Source organism: Tamandua tetradactyla, chromosome 1, assembly GCF_023851605.1.
Source record: "Tamandua tetradactyla isolate mTamTet1 chromosome 1, mTamTet1.pri, whole genome shotgun sequence".
Classification (NCBI taxonomy): Eukaryota; Metazoa; Chordata; class Mammalia; order Pilosa; family Myrmecophagidae; genus Tamandua; species Tamandua tetradactyla.
The window spans coordinates 80,806,544-80,829,569 of record NC_135327.1 but is presented as its reverse complement, the minus strand read 5'-3'; the positions used below and the strand labels follow the sequence as shown (position 1 = coordinate 80,829,569).

General features: G+C 36.0%; 1 pseudogene; it reads right to left on the bottom strand.

Annotated features, from left to right (window-relative positions):
• Window positions 1–6,433: 6,433 nt before the first annotated feature.
• LOC143684996 (muskelin-like) lies at window positions 6,434–9,000 on the bottom strand (annotated as a pseudogene).
• Window positions 9,001–23,026: the final 14,026 nt, after the last annotated feature.

Here is a 23,026-nt window from a genome sequence, read left to right as displayed (position 1 = left end):
ATCATGGACAAGTTCAATTTCATGGCTAATTGTCCCTCCTGATCTTTATTCAATCATTGAGTATGTTCTTCAAAGACTCTAGGTACAAATACTCTACTGATTCTGCTATGTGATGTCATTTTGATCCCTATTGGGATCCAAGGCATTTTAAGAGGTGACATAGGACATAGGTGGGTGACAGTCATTAGATTTTTGGAAGAGATGTGCTTTTAAGCAAAATATCTGTTATACCTGTTTGATGAATTATGACAGAAAGTAGCTTCTTATTTTTTGCACAGGCAGGCACTGGGAAACAAACCCGGGTCTCCGGCATGGCAGTCAAGAATTCTGCCTGCTGAGCCACTGTGGCCCACCCAGAAAGTAGCTTTTTAAAATGGAAAACCTGAAATGAAAATACATGTTTTTTTTTCTATTAGTAACTAGGGGAAATATCAAGAAACAAATAAAATGCGGCCATCATGAGCTATCTCACCATGCTATTACGAGCCCTGAATCCAATAATAATTAAAAGCAGGGGGGAAAAAAACATAGTTGCTCCAGCATTTTTTGCTTCTCATCCACCTTAACATGCTTGCTTTTATCTGTTCTAGTTTGTTTTGAGAGGTTTTTCAACAACATGGTATACAGAAGAATATATAGTAAAAGATATTTCTCTCTCTGTTATTGTCTTACACGGTGATTCCAAACTCTGAGTTATTCAGGTTCAGACTGCAAACCCTAGTTGTCTGTTTCACAGAAGAGTCCTAAGGACTATTTCGCAGATGAGATGCAGCCTCCAACACCTGATTATCTGAGTCTAGTCAGTGATTTAGAGTGTATGGTCCTACCTGTGATTAACAGGGCCCAGTCTAGCCATTGGCTCCTGAAAACCCATCTAATAATTTTCTACTTACTGTTTAAAGGAAAAATCTGCAAAGATGCCTTAAGTGCAATTCAAGTGGGTTCACACTACTAGGAAAATTGAGTTTGACATAAGCAGGCTTCCATTGCCTCTGGGGTTGGTATAACTACACAGGGCGCAACAACATTAAATGGTGTCTTAGATTACGTTCCCCTGGCTGAGATTACACAAGGGTTTATACGCAGGAAGTTTATTTTGGGAAAGTGATCCCATAGACCAAGAGGAAAGGACAGGAAAGAGTAAAGCAAAAAAGAAGTTTTTACCAATATAAGGGACTATTCTCAAATTGGTTAACTAAAAGTCAACTAGAGCTTGAACCTGCCAGAACTTTCTGAAGCCACTGAAATGTGAAACAAAAGGGTGGAGTATTTATGCACTGAACAAGGTCGCCCCCAGCATCATTTATTCCTTTACAAGTCCAGGCTGTGCATGCGTGAGTGCCAAGGAGATCTCCCAGGTGTCCCACATCCTAGCATCAGAGAAGGTCCAGGTAGAAAGTTAGAAATATGAGGTGCAGCAGAGGTGAGGTGCTGTCAGGTTCTACTGTGTAAAGTTGATTGCCATGGCAATGATGTGAAGAAAAGATGGGTCTTGAAGACGGGAAGCAATGGGGCACAAGAGGAGTCCAATACTGACCATACTTAGCACTTTTCAGATCCATTTGTGGATCTCTCATAAGCCCAATTTTCTACCAAGTTCTTAAGATGTCAGTGACTGACATTCTGTACCTTGCTACAGGAAGGTTACAACCCTATCTACTACAATTAATCTTGAAACTTTCACTGTCTCCCTACACTACTGCGCATTCTAGATAACTTTCATTCATGGCCAACACTAAGGGTGATGTAGGTTGTTTTCCAGGTGAGGAGACATGAGCCTTCATCCCTAAGTGACTTAATGCTGCCACATCCCTTGGCAGGCTGTGTTTGCTACAATTGCCCATTCCAGTTATCATTAGGTCCAGAAGCAGTGAAAGGCACCCCAGCAAATCCCTTATATCTAGATGTGCTTCTTCATGCTGCATGTCATAGCAGCTCTCACTCTTCATTTTAATAAGGACCAGTTGTTCCCACCAATACAGTAATTCTATTCTTGGGTGGTTGCTTTATTGGCATGATGAATCCCAAATGACTAGGCAGCAGTCATTGCCTTAGATGCAGTAGAGCCCTTATTGTGTCCCAGGCAGAAAGCAGAGATAGGAAGCACAAATTCCATAGGCAGGTCTTAGGAATATGGGTTACAGGAGTGATGACGAAAGGGACCAATCCTACTTTCACATCTTGGGTCCCCAAATTGTCTAACTATGAGTACACAGATTCCATTGGGGAAGGTTGGGGATATAATTATTGTATATACTTTGGTGTCATGTCTCAAGGTTTCCCTTAAGTCAGTGAGTTCTGGGTCTATGAACTGTCTTAACTCTGGAAGCTAGGTAGATCATAAATTTCCATTGCAGTGGATGACATCAGCCCTCTGCTTTCTAAATCTCATGGGGTTTTTTTGTTGGTTTTTTCTTTTCCTTTTTTTAGTAATACTAGCCAGCTACCCATCTAACTCCTCTCTTGGATTACTGTGGTCCAAAAATCATCTCCACTTTGCAGGTAGATGCATTGCTACTGACTATGGTAATAATGCCCATTTAACCTCTTTTGGTCAAATATCACCAGCTTTTTTCCAGAATCCTGTCATCCCATGGTCCCATATCTATGGCAGAATCTTCCCTCTTGTCCTACAAACAGCCGAGACTGAACTCTAAAACCTAGGGTGGCTTCTCTGTCTCAAATAAATACATTTTAATATTTCCACCTTCCTGAGCCTTCTGACTCCTTCATCAGTGATCTACAAGACAGTTTCAGCATTTCTACCTAATTTTCTCCAGGCAGTTTGTGTGCTAAAGCTTTAAAGAATCATCCTAGCATTGCCTTCAAAAGAAACTCCAGGTGTCCTTGCTAGCATATTAAAACCCAAGTCAGAGGAGAGTACTCCTTTGCCATATATTCTTCCCTGTACAACATTATGTTTGACCCCTCCATACTCAGAACTCTCAAAATCCACTCCCTTATGTATTTCCCTAGTTCCTATTTATAAATATTAACTAGGTCTTGGAATTCTCTGGATGTACATGCAAATTTATTTCTGAGAAGGAACTACATTTCCCAACTCAGGCTGCTCTGCATTCTGTGGTTCTATGAGAGGAATCAGGAACAGATCTTGAAGAGGAAAGCAACTTCCCAGGTGACGTCTTTGCAAGGTCACCAGGAGGAGAAGGCTGTTGTTCATCCTTAGAGGGATGTAGGCTGCTTCTGAGAAGGTACAGAAGAATCTGGGTTTTCAATATTTGTAGTTTTTCCACCCAAATGCCCCCATCCTAGGTCACAGAGTCCCATTTTTTTTGTTCTCTGGGCTCCTAAGTCCTGGTTTTGGAACAAGTGACCTATTAAGGAGATACTGTCAGTCACTTTTTAAGTGCTGCTACTCATAATTGAATCCCAGGCCTGCTTTTCTGCAGAGTCTGCTGGCCACTACAAAAATTAAGATCTCTTAAAATGCTGCCATGCAGGCCTTCGGATTTGACAGTGTTTTGAGTTGATCGGTGGCTACTTTGAACTATTTTATTTATTTTTTAATGTTTTCAAAGCAATTATGAGAAACCAGCCAATTCCACAATCCTTATCACTATCTTGCTTCAAGTGCCATATCTGCCACAGAAGCCAAGGTTTCACTTTTTACCATACGTCATACCAGTCCCTCTGGGAGTCTTAGGAATTGTGTTGCTACTGTATGCCAAGACTATTACTACCGTACCCACACCAGAATGCAACCTCTATTACCGTTTAATGGGGAAGGGGTCCCGATCCAGAATCCCATCTTAAGGGCCTGCTTTCTAGTACCACTTGCAAAACCAACGGTCTTAGCCTGCATTCCCCCAAAAAGCAGAACTGAGAGAAGGGACGTGTGCAGGTAGTTAATTTGGGGCAGTGATTTTAGGGGAGCAAAAGCAAGGACTAGGTTGAGTGAAACAGGGAAAGACTTCAAACCCACATCAAAGGTTACTCCCAGGTTGGTCGATGCCATGGAAAATGGGTTCCCTTCCAGCAGGACCTCAGAGCCACCTTGCATAATTCGCCCCCTGAATTTTCTGCCTGAAGAATAGAAGAAGGGAACACATATCCACAAGTTCCTTTCACCCAAGGTTAAGAGTGTTAACTCTTTTGCATTTCCAAGCTGCTTACCTGTAGGTGCAAGTAAGAGATTTGTGGTGAGGTTGAGACCAGTTGCTGTTGGTTACACTTGTTTGAAACTGGTTGCTATAACAATGGTTGGAGAAAAGGTGATCTGAATGACTGTGCAACAAGCCCAATAGGTGTCCAACACCTCACTATTAGAAATTATGTAAGAATCTGGGATTCAGGAACAAAAGAAGGAAAAGAGTTATAGGATACTTCTACAGATAACTTATAGAGTAGATAGTCATTACTGAAACTAAATTTTTTTATCTTTTGCTAAAATGAAACCCACTTATTTATTATTCCTCAATGAATGCTTTGCTTAGAAATAACTGAACCAGAATTGATAAGGAAAAAAATACCACTAATCCTCTGCAAACTGATTTTATCTGTATTACTGAGCAAGGGGCTCACTGCCAGATGCACACAGGAGTTAATTCTATAACTGTGGGGCTTTGAGCAAAGAAACAGATTTATTGTGAGGTTAACCAGCAAGGAGACAGGAGGTGATGCTCAAATCTGTCTCCCCAATTTGAAGGCTAATGGAGATTTTATGGGGATAGGAGGTGGGCGCTTCCTATGGAAAAGGTTGATTTAACATATTTGATGGGCTAGGTGTGGATTTGTCCATATATGGTAAAGCAAACTACTGACGAGATTTTCCTTGGTGAAGGACCTCTCACACTGGATTTGCTTCCAACACCTCTTGATTCATGCAACTTTGGTTCTGAGATGATTTTTTGTTCCTAGGATCTCAAAGATCATCTACGGATGACAGTCTGGGTTTTTGTGCATGCTCAAGTTATATAACTTTTGGTCAAGAAGGCTGCCTGCAAAACATACTCAAAAGGAAAAGCCATAGAGTAGAGAAGTTGCTATTAATGGATTTGGGTAGGCTTCATCTATAATGAAGGTAAAAAAATAATTATTTTGCACTTCCCTGTGACACTAAATTAGAAAAGTATGAGAGAAATCCTAGGTTTGATTTCTTTGGGATGTGTTTGAGTCAGCAAAGCAATATCACTTTTTCACTATTTGAAATAATGCAGATTTTTTTCCTCTAGTCTGGGTCCACTTTCTCCTTTCTAGGCCTGAGGGTGGCCATCTGCTTCTTCCTTGCCTTTGCCTAGCATTTTATAAACCTAACATAAATTCTGTGGATTCCAGAACCGTGAAGGTGATAATTTTGCATAATGCCAAAGGGAATTACATATTTGTAATTTCAGAATGAATGTTGTACTGTTAAGTTTTGGGGGAGTATTACATCATGTTATTAAATTAATTTATGCATGTGGAGCATTTAAAACTGTGCCAAGCACACAAGAGCTCAATAAATATTAGCTGTATCATCACTATCACTATCATAATCATCATTTCAGAAAAGCAGCAAAATTTAATAGACTAAGTACTAGTTTAGGGATTAAAAGACCTAGTTTATAGTCCTGGCTTTATCATTTATCAATCTTGTGTTTTGGTAAAGTCATTTAACTTTTCTGAATCTCAGTATTCTTATCTCTGGAGGAGGGATAATAAATTTCATTTCACAGTATTATTATGAGGATGAAGTCATATAAGTGATTTGTGGGCTTCAAAGTGCTATACCAGGATAGGCATTCCAACAGGTTGTTAGGTTTCACTAGCTCCCTCCCCACTACAGATGTTGGTGGCTAAGAGTAGAGCCCTGGGTTCTGCAAAACCTCAAATAGTCCTGTTTGATAAAATGACTTATAATTTTCTTTGCCCTCATGACCCTTGATTTTTGCGTGCTATTTACACTTCTTGGGTTTCTATTTAATTATTTGATGCCCCCAACTCAGCCTCCCCACAACTTATCCTTATCTTTATTTCCAGGAAACCTCTTATTTTATTAAAGCAATTTGAGATTTAATTTTAAACAACCCAACACATTGAAAAAATTATAACCTTCTTCTTTGCCTGCTTTATTCTTTTTTGTGCTTTCTAACTTTCCACAATACAAACGTAATATTTTTATAATCAGAAAAAATACTTAATAGGAAAAATAATTTTAAAAGGCATTTTGCTCATACATATGAGTTATTTCTTTTTTTGTTTTTTGATGGAAAATATATCAGTTTCACTTTATTAGCCTAATTAAGGAATAGGAGGAGAATAGGGATGAGGTCAGGTATGAAGGAAGAGGATTGAAACTTTTTATGTAAATATCCCTTCAAAATTCTGGTGTAGTCCTTAATCACTACAACCTGAATTTCAGTCAATAGGTTTGAAATCCAAACTACTGAAAGCAGACTCATGTTCTCCATTGCTGTATCCAGTGACTCTTGAGTCACAGTGTGATGAGGGCTACCAAGTTGCCTTTAGGATGAGTCTTGCTGTCAAGAAAGCAATGTACTAAGGTGTCAAAGAGCTGAGCACTCTGATCATAATAGTGATCCACATCCAAAAAGCCCAGAGCTGTAAAATCTGAACCTGGTTTGAACAGAGCTGAAGCTAAGAGCTGAGACTCTTTCGCTCTTCTGGGTTTGAATGATCCACAGTTGTATAAAGCTTTTTTGTTTTATATTTTGTAAATATAATTTTTTTTTTTTATTATTTTGTGAATATTTCAGAGCACTATCAGAATCCGTTTGGGCCTTTTCTTCAAACTTTTGTTTTCTTATGAGGTATTTACAATGCCTGAATAAGTAACCTTTTGAAGGCCTATGTAATTTCACTGACCAGAAGTCACCTAACCTCATCTTTGGAGAGCAGGATTTTCCTGGATCCCTACCAAATAATTAACGTACCTTGTGAAACTCATCCTATACAGCTGATGTGCAAATCTTGGACCTGATTCTTCCTCCTGAACAATTCCTGAATTGTTCAGAAATAATGCCTTTTATAAAATGCTGAGCTGAATGAAAAGTAAATATTAGTTCATAAAGACTGGCCATTTTGAATTTCGACTGCCAACACAGGTAATATAGTATATAGTTGGATTATACTTGGATTATCCTTTGCAGCTTGATTATTCTTACAGACATAAGACAAACTATTCATCACAATGTCATAAATTCAGAATGAGTTTCTAACATTTTCTTCCCACATTTCCTTCTCTTTGCTGTGTCCAGATAAAACATGTATTTCATTCAATTCTGGATCAATGGTTGCTCTCTGTGTGATCCAATCATTGGAACTATCTCTGAGTCTTTCTTGATACCATCTGATATTATGTCTACATGATCAGAGTCCATATCATAACTGAAGGAATCATTCAAATAGATTTTTGATTATTGGCCACAAAATACATATAAACAATGATTTTTTTGAATGGAATAGTATGCAGTGTCCTATCGGAGACTGGGTGTCCTGAGCCCCAGCATTACAGGAGTCTTCTTGAAGAAGTTCTCAGGATTGACATTGACAGTTGAAAACAAACAACCCAGTGAATTGTAGTTCACTGGCTGTGCTGTCATTTATGCTGCCATTACATATCAAAATTCTACCACAAAATGTAAAGATCATGTGTTTTTCTGAGTCCATACACATCTGATGATCAAACACTAATTTGGGTCCTCCATCAGCAGAATCCTCATTTACTGATATCCATGTGTTTGTGTCAGTGTCATAATGATAGATGTTACTTTTCAGAGATCTACTGTTTCTCACAGAGGTTTATAAATAACAGCCTAAAATCTGCCTTTGATGAATGTCAATGCACATCTTATGACATGATCTGGCACTATGACCATTTTCTTTTTCAGTGTCTCTAGAGATACATGTCCGTTGGTTTTCCTTCACACTGGACACCAGAAGTCAGCAAGATCTTGTGTTTCATCCCAACCATCAAAGAAATAAATTGTCTCTGCTTGAACAGCAATAACCATAGTTGAGAATTAAAAGTCATTTTATCCTACAGGGTTATTTGAGATTTTGCAGAACCCAGGGCTCTACTCTTAGCCACCAACATCTGTGGTGGGGAGAGAGCTGGTGAGACCTAACATCTTGTTGGAATTGCCTATCTGGTATCCTGAATGGCCCCCTCATTCTTGGTCAGATATTTTCTCCATTACTTCTGGTACTTTGGGGAATGATTTGACTCCATCGTTTATATTCCTATTGACTGGTACACTGATTGAATAAGCCATCAGTTACTGCTTTTTCAGTCAATTTTTCACAATCATCAAAATCACCCTTCCATAACAGTTTGTCATAAGATCTGTCAACATGGGATGTTCTAGGGCAATCTTGGTTTTCTTTTGCAATGATTCAAAAGCCTCTATATTATTGAGTTGTCAGAAATGTTTTAGGCAAAGGTGAATGATTTCCCTTACTTGCAGTTGAGATAGGGTTGAACTACATCAGGATTGTCAATGTCACTCAGTCCAACATACCAGATGCTAAAATTAAAGTTCGGTCCCCAGGATACGAGTGCAACTATTTTAATAAATTGACAAGGGAACATCTGTTTGTCACTTCTATGCTTCAAAGTAAATGTTTCTTTATTATAATCATTCTTTAAACCACTGAAGAAGAGCTCTGTCATACTTTTTTCATTCATTACACCAAAGATTTTGAATTTCTTCAAATTGCATACATAGGTTTTCACATGTTTTCCAAACATGATGTTCTGGACTATAGCAGGCCTTACAAACTTCAGACTCAAGTAAAGGGAAAATGGTCCAGTGAATGGCTTACTTCTCAACAGAAACCATGTAGTTGAAGAGAGTAGAACAACATCTTTATAATGCTAGAGAGGATAGTTGCTGAAGATGACCTTGGAGATTGATCATTTGGTTTATCCAATGAAATATTTTCAGGAAGATAGGTGGAGGAGAAAGATCTCCACTAGTGTAGTGCATAAAGCAGAAGCTGGCACTTGGGTGCCACAATGACAGCCTCAGAAGCCACCATCTTGTCAGCACCATAGCAGCCCCATATGAGTTATTTCTAATCAGAAATTTGAAGAGTAACTGTTGTCGAATAAATCTCTACAGATGAGACAGAGTAAGGTTTTGGAATGGCACAGGCCTTTGTAAGGCAAACTAACCAAGTTAGGATTGATAATTGAACCCACAAATTTCCTCTTCTTCTTTCTCTTTGCTTACTGAGTCTTCTTGTGTATTTATTTATGTAAATAGAAGAAAAGGCTATTAAAATGTAATTATAAAAGACGCTTAGTTTATGTTCTCTGTGATCTCATTGCATAGAGGATCAAGCTGCTTGCAACCCCTGTGGCAGTAGTTTATTTCTAAATTTCGCTGAGGTTCAATTCCTGAATTGTCCAGAAATAATGCCTTTTATAAAATGCTGAGCTAAATGAACAGTAAATATTAGCTCATGAAGAGTGGCCCTTTTGGATTTCGACTGCCAACACAGGAAATATAGCATCCTGGCTAAGAGTAGTAGAGGACAACACAACTCTAGGCCCCACTCAAAAATATTGTACTTGTTATTGACTATTATGAGTCCTTGATACAAGAAAACAAAGTACTGCCTGATCAGTTGAAGTCATATTAAGCAGAGATCCAGACTCAAAGTGAGGGCAACCAGAGATAAGAAGAGATCCCAGAAAATGTTACGATGACAATGGTCTAATTTAGCCTATAACAATTATTAATACAGTATTAGGTATATAGCTTGAAGGACCATTTCCATTCAATTACTGTGGTATGAACATTGAGACAAAGTGTATTAATTGATATTCTCCATCTGCTCTTTTCTGGCTATCTACGGGATTGATTTGGTCACTCTCTTCTTGTCTCTACTACCTGACTTTTAAAATGAGAATGATAAAAGCTATCAATTAGCAATGACTGTAAGAAAATTTCCAGTCATCATAATAGAGACTGTAGATAGAAAATCAAAGAGGGTACATTCATATATTTAAAATGCATGCTGCCTATTATATATCAAAACATGTAGTAATTCTCTCGGCATATTTGCTGTAGTTTTAAGTTATTGCTATAAAACAACCATATGTTTATGCATATATGTTTCTGCTCACATGTATTTGTAAATTTCTGTGATATTATATGTTGAAGCATAGTAGAGAGAACCCCTTAGAAAAATAAGTTCCTCCCAGATCTCTTGGCATTTGTTATTTGGGAATTAGACTTTTCTAGTGGAGAAGCACTCCCACATTTCAGAACTTCTTTGCTGCCTGGGTCAGAGATTTCATGACTCCATCCTAATTTTTTCACCAATTCATCCTGAATCCTTTAAGCAGTGACCTCTTCTATTTGGTCATCCTGCATAGAACTGAGGAAGGAAATCAAACCTTGACACTGCAAAGGGTTATTTCTGTATCTTAGGATGAGGTGTTTATTGCACATCTCCTCTTGCATTGAGGTGGGCTTAACCTTAAACAACCTGAAAATTTGCTGGAAGAACAAAGTACATTCTACTCAAGATCTGTGAAATAGCAATTACTGTGAATACTAATTAGAGCGGTACTATACTGATTCTAGTAGATAGTGTCAAATGACTAAGATTGTATGCAAGGGTGGAGGTGGGTGGAGGGTGGTGCAAAGAAACACTTGGGAAGTTAGCAAATGGCAGTTACAGGAGAAGAAAGAGATACTATGCTTTAGCTAATTCTGCAACCTTCAGGTATCCCAGGCATCTTCTCTGATGGATAATTTGAAAAGAGAACCAAATCAAGAACCCCTTTAAAGGATGAAATATCACACCGAGTTAATGCTTATAAGAAGAATTACTATTGTGTAGATTAAATACAAGTAGAAAGAAACATACCTGTATCTATTTTTAGGGCCTCTGTGATATCCCTTATTTCAGTAACCATTGTTCATGTGTTATCTTGCAAGGAAAATGAACATGGCCTCCCAGCAGGAAGCCTAGCTCATTTGTAATATTGTATTGTGAGTGTAATTTTAAAAAACTCAGATACATTGTTTCTTATTGTTGAATAAAATATATGTTCCATATATTTGATCATGTATCAAGCCACGTGGGCAAATAAAGCCATTATAAGAATGTTTCCATATAAATGCACAAGTATATAGCTTATTGCAATGCTGCGTTCTATTCTTAGCATTAAAGCTGTTACAGAGTTGGAAATTCAGAGAAGAGGTGCTCAGAAAAAGTTTCAAGTCTCTCTTTAAAGGATGTCAATCAATTTAACAGCTGTATGATTAAATTGTAATGTGAGGTTTATAAGGGTCAAATCACAAGAGAGGGAGGTTTCTTTGTGATTTTCTTGAATATCTTCCTCATTTCACAGAAAAGAAAACACTGAGGTACCAAGATTAAATGACTTGCTACAAGTCCTACATCAAGGGGCATCTCCTGAGTATTCTGACTCATCTCCACAGTATTAACCATTAACATAAACACTGTGCCTTATATAATGTTAAACATAACTCTTTGTTTGTTGTATGTAGTAATAGTAGATTCTACCCTAGGAAGCAGTTACAGTGCTCTTGCTATTTATAGCATCTAAACCACAGGGAGTGTTCAGTCTCACGGATGTCAGGGTTATCAATAAGGTTATTTTATCAATAAATTTTACTGTTTACCCCAAGTCACCCTTTCTCAAAGGGTTTATGGTTTATACTTGAACTCAATTTGGAGACATATACTAACTTCCAAAGCTTTATTAATAATAATAAAACAGGATCCTCATATTCTTTGTGGATGGATGCAAACCATAAATATATACTTTATTTTTAAATTTAATTAACTTTGACCTATAAGTCATCTGAGGAGCTACTTTCAGGTGATGCTTGCATTTTAATTTCACTACAGCCAAACTTTGCTTTAGTCATATATAAAGGGAGAAGCACGAACCACTTCCTCAAAGTGTGTAACATATTAAATTTGTAAGGGAGGCCCAGAGGAAGGGAATATATTCCTGAGATAGTGACATCTTGGCCAAGATGGAAAGCTGGAGATGGTGACTTTGTTCCACCTCGTAGGCCAACTGTGCTCGGTGGTGATTCCTTTTTGTTGCTGCTGAGATTGAGTCTCAGAATGGGCAAGATTTCTTTCTTAATTGGAAATAGAGGAGTAACTGCATATACGCCAGGTGTGGGCTCCATGGAGGCAGGCAAAAATATGTGCTATAGAGTTAAAGAAAGGAAAAATGACTTGGGAAGCAGAGTTCTGTGATTCAAAGGACCTGACTTCCCTCTTTTGAAAAGTAGTCAGGAGACCAGGGAGTTTGTGTAAGCTTGAGAGCAGATGATCTTAAATAAACAATAAGTAGAAGTTTTGCCCTGAATAATTCAACATGTAATTCTCCCTCTCTCTCCCTTCCCTCCCTCCCTCCCACTACTCATTAGTTCTATCTATATTAAGAATGTATTTTTACTGCCATCTTGTTCTTAAAAACTATGAGGCATCTACAAAAATAACATGAAAATGAAGCAGATGTAGAAGAGAGAGATGGAGGATAAGAAGCAAAATGTAATAGAAACAAAGCTAATAGTACAGATTACAAGTTCGCTATATTCCAGGTACTAAGTAATTTATATGCATTGACTCATTTAATCCTTGCAACCACCCTGTGAGGGAGGTACTATTATTACTCCATTTTACAGATGGAGATATGGAGACAGAGAAGCTTACAGCTAATAAGCTGCAAAACTGGGATTTGAACCTACCACACCCTGAGCCCTTGCTTTCCCCACTGTGCTTTGTTGTCTCTTTTGAAACAGGAGCAGATTGTAGTCACAATATATAATTCCCAAAATCTTTTGTACAGGTAGGCTTCAAAGTATACTCTTATCAGTGAGGCAGAGCCTTGAAAACAATAAGCTGGAAGGCCTCCACCTCTTTGTTTATACAGAAGGCGGAGCTGCTGGAAAGTCTCGCCAGATGCAGACTTCTCAGTCTTAGCAGGAGCTCCTGTTGGGTGGCCAACACTTCCATCTCCACCCCTTATGAGCCTCACCAGTATCCCCCTATGAGAGAACTTGTGAGTCAGCACGTCTCAAGGGACTTCCTCCATCCCACTAAAGGAGCTTCATGGAGTGTAGGCTGTCTGAAAAAGTTATGTGTGATTCAAGTGGATGACAAAGAATATATAAATGACATAATTTGTACTTCCATCTTTTGAGTTGACTTTATGACAAAATTCAAATTATACATAAACAGCATTTATATCTTGCTATTTAAAAATTATAAGATGGTAGTCAGATAACATTTATAAACCATTTGGTTCCATGTGAATTAAGAACACTGTGGGATTGTTTGTGAAAAAAAAAAAAAAAAGACAAGTGCATCCAAATACTAAGGAATTTATGATATAAAAGATGAAGGAAGAAAAATTGTACATTAAAGAAACTAAGAAATAGATACCTTAGACCTAAAGTGGTTACTACAAATGTGAATGCCTTAGTTTTTTGTGTTTGTTTGTTTGTTTGTTGTTTTTTTTTTTTTGTCATGGGCAGGCCCAGAAATCTAACCCCAGTCTCTGGCATGACAGGCGAGAATTCTGCCACTGAGCCACCATTTCCTGCCCTGAATGTCTTTGTTTTGAGGGGAAAATGGGGCAATAAAGTGGCCAGGGCCATGTAGGTATGGGGCTTGAATGTGGATTTCCAATTGGGAAACTCAGAATAATCATCCTTTTCTGGCTCCCATCAGACCTAAAATCTGAAAACTTTCATCCTAGATCTCTTGGGATTTTATGACCTTGTTTACCTCTAAGCAATTCTCCAGTGACAGCACTGGATCTTGCAGGCACATTCCACAATAGTTCCTTCTAGATGGGAGGTGATAGTTAGTCAAGGGAAGAGGCTCTCCCATGGGCTTGTGGTAAACTGAGTTTGTATCCTAATTTATTTTTATTTTTATTTAAAAAATATTTTTATTGAGATATCTTTACCACCATACAGTCCATCCAAAGTATACAATCAATGGCTCACAATATCATCACATAGTTCTGTATTCATCACCTTGCCTATTCATTTTTAGATCCCATTTTTAGATCATTTGCATCATTCTAGAAAAAGAAATAAAAAGAAACAAGGAAAAACCCCTACATCTCATACCTCTTATTGACCACTAGTTTTGTAATCTACCCAATTTTTTTTACCCCTTATCCTTCACCTATTATTTATTTATTTATTGTCCTTATTTTTTTGCCAATCTGTCCATACCCTGGATAAAGCAAGTGTCAGCCACAAAGTTTTCATAATCACATGGTCCCATTTTAAAAGTCATCTTTAAGAATCAAGGCTACTGGATCACAGCTCAACAGTTGCAGGTACTTCTGTCCAGCTACTCCAATATACCATAAACTAAGAAGGGATATCAACATAATGCATAAGAATAACCTCCAGAATAAATTCTCGACCCTATTTGAAATTTCTCAGTCACTGAAAGTTTATTTGGTCTCATTTTTCTCTTCCCCCTTTGGTCAAGAAAGCTTTCTCAATCCCATAATGCCAGGTCCTGACTCATCCCTGGGAGCCATGTCCCATATTGCCAGGGAGATATACACCACTGGAAGCCATGTCCCACATAGTGGGGAGGCCAGTGAGTTTACTTGCAGAATTGGCTTAGAGATCCACATCTGAGCAACCAAAGAGGTTCTCTGGGGTGATTCTTAGGCATTATTATAAGTAAGGCTTAGCTTCTCCTTTGCAGGAATAAGTTTCATAAGGGCAAGCCCCAAGATTGAGAGCACAGCCTATTGAATTTGTTGTTGTCACTGCTTGTGAGAATATCAGGAATTCCCCAAATGGGGAAATTGAATATTTCTTCTTTTTTCCCCAATCCCCCAAGGGAACTTTGTAAATTCTTTTTTATTCTCTGTCCAAATTACCTTGGGATGTATTGGGTCATCACACCAACTTGTTCAAACCAACATGATCTCACGCACTACTTAAGATTCCACGTAATTATGTGTACCTTAATTTAGATATATACTTAATATAAATCTGCTTTGCTGTGAGTGTGAACCCATTGTAAATGGGACCTCTTGAAGATTTTATTTTTAGTTATGGTGTAGTGCCAATTGAATGAGGATGGGTCTTAATATTACTGGAGGCCTTATAAAGAGAACAAACCAGAAGCCAGAAGTTAGGGAAGCCACAGGGAGAAGTAGGAAGTCAGCAGAAATCTGAACAGCAGACACACAAGAACAGAGAGATCGCCACATTATGGGAAGCTGTGATGAAAACCAAAGAACCCCAAAGATTGCTGGCAGCCAGAAGCAGAAGTTTACAGATTCTGGGAGAGCTCAACCCTTTTCAATATCCTGATTTTGGACTTTTTCTTACCTCAATATTGTAAGCCAACATTTCCTGTTGTTAAGTCAACTTATTGTGTGGTATTTTTCATAGCAACCTGGCAAATTAAGATAGGATCACTAGGACAGACTGCACAACTGAGCAAGATTCCAAGGTATAGGACAGTGGTTAATAATTACAGCTTTAGAATTAGTCAGGTAGAGGTTTGACTTCTATGTTTGACACTGGAAGCATGCCTGGGGACAATTTATTACTCCTATGAGCTTCATCTAAAAGAGGAACCTGTTCACAGAGTTGTTCTGAGGATCAAATAAGCAGATGTATGTAAATGCTTTGTAAAAACCTGACACAATAAAAGGGAACTATTGCCATATTTATTTCTCATTTACATGTGGTCTTGAAAAGAAATTTTCACTGTTCCTATTGTTGCTTCAATGTCTGCACGGATATTTGTAGCCATCAATTGTATTGCAAAGGACTATATGCCTTTCAAATTAGGATTTTGAAAACAATTGAATATATATTCCAACTGGTTAATGATAGAAAGCAAATTTTACAAATGATTATGAGATATTGAACTGACTGAAGAAAGAGAAAATGTCACTCACAATGAATATAAATGAACTAAATTACCCTGCTAAAAGACAAATAGTCTCAGATTGTATTAAAATTGCACTCCAACAATATGTAGTTTACAAGAGACATCAAAAACACCCAAGCAATATAAAAATTAATAGGCAAGGATACACTGGCCAAATAAAGATAAAAGTAACTTAAAGTAACAATATTAAAATCAGAAAAATAAGAAGTCAAGAATAAATTAAAAGGTGGTAAAATCTAGTCAAAATATATGAAACTAAAATGTCATAAAACTCATATTCAGACTGTAAAAAAGCTCATATTCATTAATTCATTTGTAAATTCTTTTAATGAACTTGCATTTGTTAGCCTACCAAACAGAAGAAAAATATGTAAGGTTTTATCTAATGTGAGTGATACAATTTGTTTATTTAGGGGTCAGCAGACTTCTTCTGTGAAGAGCCATGTAGCCAATAGTTTAGGTTTTGAGGATCTCTGTTACACGTTCTTCATTGTTTTATTTTCTACAATCCTTTAAAAATATAAAAACCATAGTTAGCTTAAGGCTCTACAGAAATAAGTCACAAGCTAGGATGCCATAGTTTACTGAGCCATATATTATATGTATAATCTAGGAAAAATAGATTTTGTTTTTATATAGTTGATATCACATTTGTATTAATTACATTGCAGATATAATTTCCTACAAAGACCTTTTTTCAATAGCATATGGAACATTTATAAAAATTTACTGAATTGTAAGCCAAAAAGAAATTTTACATCACCTGGGACCCCTGGGAGACCCCAAGATCCTTTCATGGGGTCTGCAAGGTCAGACCAATATTCATAATAATATATTATTTGCATTTTCTGCCCTCGGACTTTCATGAGGATACAGTACGGCTTTCCAGAGGCTAGATAATGTATGTCAATGGACTGAATGCACAACAGATATGAGAATTCATCTGTCTTCTACTGAGCCAGACATTAAAGAGGTTTTAAAAAATGTACAACAGAGTATGGCTGGTTCGGAGCTATATGTACCCCAGAAAAACATGTTCTTAAACCTAATACATTCTTGTGAGTGTGAACCCATTTTAAGTAGGACCTTTTGATGAGCCTATTTCAGTTTCACCTCAGTTAAGATGAGGGTTAATCCTATTACTGGAATCCTTTATCAGCAGAATGAAATTCAGACATAGGGAGAGAAAGTCACAGGAAGCAAGAAGCTAAACATCAATAACAACTGGAGAGAAGGAAGATGCTACCATGTGTCTTGCCATATGACAAACTAAGGACCGAGGATTGTCAGCAGCTAGTACCAGAATGCCACAGTCTTCAGGAAGAATCATCACCTTAATAACACCCTGATATAGAATTTTTACCAGCCTCAAACCATTTAACCCAACCCATTTCATACTTTTGGTTGAGCAGCTTAGGAAACTGAAACACAGTGCTATTTTCATGCTACTTTTGGTTGTCATTTTGAGGAATGATTTTTCATCAAAATGTGTTGAATATGTGAAAATGTAATGGGGGTATTATTACTATTTTTATGGGACTTTATAAATATATATTTTTAAAATGTCACAGTTAATACTAATATGTTAAATATTGTTAGATAAAACCCATATAAGCCCAAACTCCCTAGGGTTCTATAACTTTTAGAACTATAAAGAGGTTCTGAAAACAAAAGGTGTGAAAACTGAAGCCCTAGAAGATGAATGTACTGGCCCTGTTTTCTTACTACAATATGATATCTAAACATTCATTACATATTGCCTTAGTTTGCCAGTCTGCTGTGATGAATACCATGCAGTGGATTGGCTTAAGTCATAGGAATTTATTGTCTTGTGGTTTTGGAGATTACAAGTTGAAAATCAAGGTCTCAACAGGCCATATTTTCTCCCAAAATCTGTAGTGTTCAGGGGGGCTGGTTTGCTGCACTCCTTGGAGTTCCTTGGCTTGCATTTCTCCTTCAGTCTTCTACTCAGTCGTCTGTGTCTCTTTCTAGATTCCCTCTCCTTATAAGGACTTCTGCCATATGAACTATGATTCATTTGGCCTTATCTAATTCAGTCTGGCCTCATCTAAATATTATCTTTGAAGATCCTATTCACAAATGAATCTATCACTTAACTATTAATATATTTAAAGGTCCTCTTTACAAATGGGTTCACACCCAAGGCAAGAAGACCAAGTCTTGAACATGTGTTTTGTGGGAGACATGATTCATTCCTCAACATGTATATTTAGTTTCTAATAGTAAACTAGCCCTGAAACTTCTTCAGAAGCAATCATCCTCTCTCACTACCAGACTGTCTGTCATCCACTGAAGGAAGAAATGCAAATAAACTCAGATCAAATGTTATCACCTCCCAGTATTTTTTCTCAAGGTGTTCTCACCTATTCGATAGGGTTGGTCCACACAGGATGGGGCAGATTCTAAGCTTCAACTGAAAGTAAAATGCCTAAGTGAGATGCAGAAACAGATAATGGGAAGAAGAGTGAATAGATACAAGGCAATGCCATGGCAGTTGTATTAATTCAAAACGAGAAAGTGAAAACAGAGGAGAAGCCTTCATCTAATTTTTAATTGGATTAAGTGATCCTCAAAAACTGCAAATGATTTTCATTTTCATTTTCAAAGCCCAAGGAAGAGATATTTGTCTTAAGACTTAAGTCCATTTTTAAAAGAAGGAATGGAAAGACTGAACCACCAGGTCTAATTATTTCCAAGGAGTTGAATGTTTTGGAAAACTGGTAGAAAAATAAAAAAAAAAATGTACAATTTGTGGATTTAACTTTTTATTTTTTATCTCTTGATAGCATAATCTCCTATTTTCTAGAAGCTTTGCTATTTTAATTTTCACATTTACATAAGCAATTAAATTGGAATTGATTTTATCTATTGAGTGAAGAAGGAACAAAGACTACATTTTTTCTCATTTGGAAACCCAATTAATTGGAAACACCGTTCTTTCACTCTAAATTACCACATTATAAGTAAGGTGTCTTTATATGGATAGGTGATCTAGATTCACCTATTCTGTCCCATTGATCTATTTTTCTTGTCTTGCACAGGTGTCATACTGTCTTAATTATTGTTCCTTTATGTTAGTTGCTTTAAAATTTTTATTGTAGTAACATATATATATATATATATGTATATACACAATACAAAATTTCCTACTTTAATCACTTTTATGTTGACTCATTGATAATAATTACATTCATAATATTGTAGTATTTGTTCTTTCATGTTCATCTTATTTCATTCCATGTGATGTGTTCAGAATTCATATGTTCTGTAGTATGTAGCAGAACTTCATTCACTTTTATGGCTCTGTGATAGTCTCATTTTGTTTACCCATTAATCTGTTGATGGACACTTAGGTTGTTTCCATTTTTTGGCTTCGTGAATTATGCTATTATACACATTGGTATGCAGATATCTGCCTAAGTTCTTGTTTTTAGTTCTTTGGGATATATACCTAGGAGTGAAATTGGTGGGCTATATGGTTATTCTTTGTTTAACTTTCTCCCAGAAGGGCTGCACCATTTTACATTGCCACCAAGATTTCAGGAAGGTTCCTATTTCTTAGCATTGTAATCAACACTTATTTTCTGTTTTTTTTTTTTTTTTTTTTTATAATAACCATCCTAGTAGATTTGAAGTGTTATCTCATTGTGGTTTTGGTTTTCATTTCCCTAATGGCCAGTGATGTTGAGCATCCTTATTGGCCATTTATTTATCTTCTTTGGAGAAAGGACTAATTAAGTCCTTTGCCCATTATTTTGAATGGGTTATTCGTCTTTTTGTTGTTAGGTGTTCTTTATAAATTCTGGATATTAAACCGTGATGGGGATTGAATCATGTCCCTCACAAATGAAATGGTCAAATAAAAATCCCCAGTCCTACAAATGTGAACCCATTTGTAAATAGGATCTTTGAAGTTGCTGTTATTAAGATGTGTACTCATTTATGAACATCTTTGAAGATCCTATTTAGATGAAGCAAAAATGAATCATTAAAACAAATAAAATAAATTAAAAGGGCGGGCCACAGTGGCTCAGCAGGTAGAGTTCTTGCCTGCCATGCTGGAGACCTGGGTTCAATTCCCATGCCTGTCCATGCCAAAACAAAAAAAAGTGAATCATAGCAGGCTTCTATGACTGGAGTATTCATAAGCAGAGAAAATTTAGACAGAGTAAATCAATGGAATCCAGAAGTCAGCTGGAACCAGAGGAAGAGACACAAGATTGCCCTGTGACAGAGGATGCCAGAATGCTATGGTCTTGAAGAAAAAGCAAGCCCTGCTAATACCTTGATTCCATTCTACTAATATTATCAGTTACATTGATCGATTTTTCTTATGCTAAACCACTTATATTATTGTGATAAATTCTGTCTGGTCATGGTGTGGTAATTCCCTTAATGTGCTGTTAGATTTGGATTTTTAATATTTTCTTTAGGATTTTTGCATCTATATTCATGTTGGATACTTGTCTGTAATTTTCTTTACTGGTGGTCTCTTTATCTGGCTTTGGAATTAGTGGGATGCTGGCCTCATAGAATGAGGAAGTGCTCCCACATCTTCAATTCTTTTGGAAGAGTTTGAACTGAATTGATGTAAATTATTCTCTGAATGTTGATAAAATTCACCAGTGAAGTCATCTGGTCCTAGAATTTTCTTTGTTATGAGTTGTTTTGGTCTATTGATTGATGAATTTGTCCATTCTATCTAGGTTTTTTAATTTGTTGCTGTATATCATAGAATTTTCTTGTAACCCTTTCAGCTCTATAAGGATAGTAGTAATGTCTCCACTTTCATTTCTAATTTTAGTTCTTTGAATCCTGTCTCTCTTTTCCTTTGTCGGTATACCTAAAGGTTTGTTAGTTTAATTGATATTTTCAAATAACCAACTTTTGGTTTTGTTGACTCTATCTGGGCTAATCTTGGCATTCCCATATAGGTGCTAGAATTTATTTACCAATTTTCAATAAAATAACTGCTCAAATTTTTATTGGGATTGCAGTGAATCTATAGATCAATTCAGGGACAGTAGGCATCTTTAAAATAATAGCTTTTCTAACTCATGGGAAGCATATATAGTATTCTATTTGTTTAATTATTTTTATATAACAATCATTTTGAGATTTACTATATAAACCTTTTTCATATCTTTGTTAAATTTATTCCTAAATATTTGCTATTTACCAATGTCAATATGTTAACCTTGTCTTTAAATTTTATTTTCTATTTGTCTATTTTAGAAATGTTTATTGAAAAATATTATTGATTTGTGTCTATTTTACTGTATTCATTTACTGAATACAAAAATTTTGCTGAAAAGCAATTTGGACTTTCTGTGTTCAAACCTAGTTATCTAAAAACAATAATTTCACTTCTTTCTTTACAGTTCTTGTAGTTTTCACTTCTTTGCCTTGTATTTTGCACTAAATAGAATATTTAGAACAATATTGACTAGAAGTGATGAGAGAATCATTGGCCCATTCTTGATCCTAGAGAGAAACTTTCAATATTTCACTGTGATGTTTAATATTTTCTGTAGGGGTTTTGTAGATTTTTTTCCAAATCAAGTATGGAAGATCCTTTCTGTGTCTAGTTTTAAGATTTTTTTCCACCTAAATCATGAATAGAAATTGAATTTGATCCATTTATTGAGATGATTATATGATCTTTCTTGTTTATATTGCTAATGTGATAAGTACATTGATTTTTTTCGGATGTTAAATATTGTATTGCTGGAATTAAAATGATTTGTGATTCATTACTCTTTTTATATATAACAAAGAGTTACTTTCTTAGTTTTTGGTGGGATTTTGCAGTTATATTAATGAGAAACATTGACCTGTATTTTCCTCTCTTGTAAATGTCATTTCAAGTCCATGTATCATGTTATATTGGTCATATAGAATGAATTATAAAGTGTTCTCTCATTTTCTATTTTTGTAAAATTTGGGTAAATTCACTGATGTTATCATCTGGGCCTTGAATTTCCTTTGTAGGTAGGTTTTAAATTTTAGATGAATTTCTTTGATACATTGAGTACTATCCAGCTTATTTCTTTCTATGATGATTTCATAGAATTGTATTTTTCTAGGAATGTGTCAATTTAATTTAACTTTTCAAAGTTATTGGCAAAGAAATTTCATAATATCCTCTTCTTAGCTTTGTATTATCTGTAGGACCTAATGCTATCCCTCTTTGTACCAAACACATATTGGTAATTTGCACTAAATTGGTAATATGTGTTTTCTCTCTTTTATTTTCAATTATGCCAAATTTCAATACATTTTATTAGTTATTTGTTAGTATTTGGCACTTGTCTCTATTTAATGTTTATTTCCTAGTTTATTAATTTCTGCTCCTTTCATAATAATTTTCTTCCTTCTGTCATTTCTTTCTTCTCTTTTGTCTTTTTTGATTTTCAGATTTTTTAATTCATTAGTATTTGTTAATGATAATTAAAGCTACACATTTCCTTCTAAACACAGCTTTATATATTTAGTTTTTATATGTCATGTTTTCATTACCAGTTCATTACCACTATCAATTTCATTACCATTAGTTTCAAAATATTATCTAACTTTAACTTGAATTTCTTTTTTGGTGTGGATTACTTATCATTATATTAATTTCAAAACATTTGGGAATTTTCTAGTTAACATTTGTTAGATATTGAATTTCAGTGTACTCATAGACTATTATTGATTAGTTCAGTACTTGGAAATACTATTAGCACTGCTTATGGTCCTACAATTGGTCAGTTTTGGTGAATGTTTCAAGTGCACTTGAAAAGAATATGTTTTGTGCAATTGTTGGTTACTGTGTTCTATAAATATCAATGTGTTCAAATCTGTTAATTTTGTTCTTCAAATCTTCTATATTTTTGTCTGTTTTTTCTATCAGTTACTGAGATTTATTGATTGCAGATTTGCCTATAAGTCCTTATAGTTCTTCAGATTTTACTATATATATGGTTTAGGCATAAATACTTATATACCTGTAAATTTAGAATTGTTATACCTTCCTGCTGAATTAATCCTTCTATCATTATAAAAAATACAACTTTATCTCTAATAATGATTCTTGTCTAATATTAGTATGGAAACA